This window comes from Beta vulgaris, chromosome 4, assembly GCF_026745355.1.
Source record: "Beta vulgaris subsp. vulgaris cultivar EL10 chromosome 4, EL10.2, whole genome shotgun sequence".
NCBI classification, from domain to species: Eukaryota; Viridiplantae; Streptophyta; class Magnoliopsida; order Caryophyllales; family Amaranthaceae; genus Beta; species Beta vulgaris.
The window spans coordinates 8,091,918-8,094,315 of NC_079205.1; the positions used below are offsets into that span (position 1 = coordinate 8,091,918).

Consider the following 2,398-nt stretch of genomic DNA (forward strand, 5'->3'; position numbering starts at 1 on the left):
TCTCCATTATTAGAGAATTTCAATTTTGCCTAAAATGCTTGTTCTAGTGGCCGCTTTCTAAATCCCCACATTCAATCTTCATGTGCTAGAAGAGAGCCCATTAATTCAGTTAAACTTAATTTAGATAAATCTTTATTAGACTCCTTTATAGCAGCCAATATATGATCATAATTTTTGGAAATACTTCTTAATATTTTCCGAATTATTCGAACATCTTCAACATTATCTCCATTAGTTCGAATTTGATTTATAATATTTGTTACCCGACTAAAAAACTCTTGAATTGTTTCAAATTCCGTCATTAATAAATTGTCAAAATCTCTCCATAAAGATTGGAGTTTAAAGATTTTTACCTTCTCGGAGCCCCTATGTATATTTTGTCTTTAGGATAACCAAGCCTCCTTGGCCGTTATAGCAGCCATAATAGTAGGAAGAATGGTATATTAGGGATAAGGCATAATTGTCCCTTATCCGATTTTGTTTATATTGCTTTCGTCGTACTCAATCCCGAGTAGCTTCTTGGATTAGATCGTTGGTTGTTCATAATTATTTAGTACCAACTCCCATAAATCTAAATATGGACTTTATTTAGATAGACCATTGTTGATATTTTTCTCCCTTAAATGTAGGTACTCAATTTACTTGGGGATAGTTAAATGTGTTTGAGGTTGAAGTGTTTCGGAAAGTCATTTTAATTTATGTGGTGTTTGATTTTATTTAAGGGAGTTGGTTTATTTTTTTGTTTAGTGTATAAATTTTATGGTAGTATGATAATTTGTATAATGTAATAGAGGTTTGGATTTCAATGGCTCTGATTCCACTGTTAGAAATTTTGGGCTAAAGGTTTTGGTGTATTTAGATGATAAAAGTGGAATGTGTTGTTGGAAAAGGAGGAGAAAGAATTACTGGAACATTACAAATTGTTGTATTTCTTCATTGACTTTAAAACTTCACAACAACTTATATATATATATATATATATATATATATATATATATATATATATAGGGGTAGGATCCGCTAAAAACAGCTCTTAATCTGAAAACTGAAAACAAAAAATCTGGGCCGTCTATTATTATCCTGTGAACACAAGTATTTAGCTTCCTTTTTTTTTCTCTCCCTCTCTCTTGTAAACAGCAACACCCAATTCTCTTTTACCAAATATTTTCTCTCTTCTGTTGCTACCTCTTCTAGATCGTGCTAAACGGCTAAGTGAAGTTCTTTTTGCAACATCTTCCAATCTCCATTGAAGGAAGACCTCCATTGAAGGTTAAGTAAGCTTTCAATTTTTTTTTTCAGATTTTAGGTTTAATTGAAGATTAAGCATCTCGAAAATTTAGAATTAGGAAATCAAAATTCAATTCATTAGTTTCGAATGAAAGTATCTCGAGATTCATGGGTTTGGAAGGGAGTTTCGATGTTTTAGAGAGAGAAAGAAAGGAGCTTATAATGTCCAGATGTGTTACTAATTTGTACCAAATTTAACGTTTGAGATTAGATTAAAGTTTCGAATGCAACGGCTGAGATGGTAAGTTTTCGATTTTCAACCTCCATTGAAGATTAAGTAAGCTTTCAATTTTAATATGAGCAAAAAACAGTTAAATTGAGCAAACACATAATGAGCAAAGTCTAATGCCCTTTTTTTGTTCTTTTAATCTGTTCTTTCTACTCTCTTTTTTCCTCGTTTGGAAGAAATCTTGTTCTTATAAAATTTCAAATTTGAGCAAGAAGCAAGATGAAGCAAATTTTAAATTGGCTGATAGATGGTCATAACAGAGACAAAAAAGGGCAGCATATGACAACTAATTCATGAGTCTTATCGGTTAAATTCTCGAGTTAGTTATCTTCGATGTGGTCTTGAATTATATACATCTATAAAATCTAATTTCTTGTATTTGAGCAAAAATAAGAAATGAGCAAAGTCTCTGAAAAAAAAGAAGGTTGAAGAAGATGAAGGTTGAAGAAGAAGGTGGGAGATATCAAGACTTAAAAGTTACCTTTAGTTAATGTTATTGCCGACACGATGAGTTTGTAGCTTGGTTATAACTTTTATTGTGTTCTGTTATTATGGATGATTCATGTTTCTGTACCTTGGGATGTAACTCCAACCTGCACCCTTGCAGGCTCTATATTGTAACATCTTCCTCAATGAATACAATAAGCAAAACTTATCAAAAAAAATTAAAGTTACCCTTGTAATACTCAAAGTTATCCTTATAATACTCAAAGTTACCCTAGAAAGACAAAAATTAATTATGACATAATAAAGTTATCCTAAACGTACTAAAAGTTACCCTTATAATATATAAAATTGCCCTTAAAATATATAAAGTTATCCTTAATATAATCTAGTTACCCTAAAACTGGTAAAAGTTACCTTTAAAATATATAAAGTTGC

The 2,398-nt window shown here is 30.9% G+C and overlaps 1 long non-coding RNA gene across 1 annotated transcript; it reads left to right on the forward strand.

The window, feature by feature from the left end:
• The first annotated feature begins 1,150 nt into the window (after positions 1 to 1,150).
• On the forward strand, positions 1,151 to 2,089 carry LOC125496323 (uncharacterized). Its single transcript, XR_007272998.2, has 2 exons — positions 1,151 to 1,269; positions 1,725 to 2,089. It is a non-coding gene; the product is annotated as an uncharacterized LOC125496323 (long non-coding RNA).
• The last annotated feature ends 309 nt before the right edge of the window (positions 2,090 to 2,398 follow it).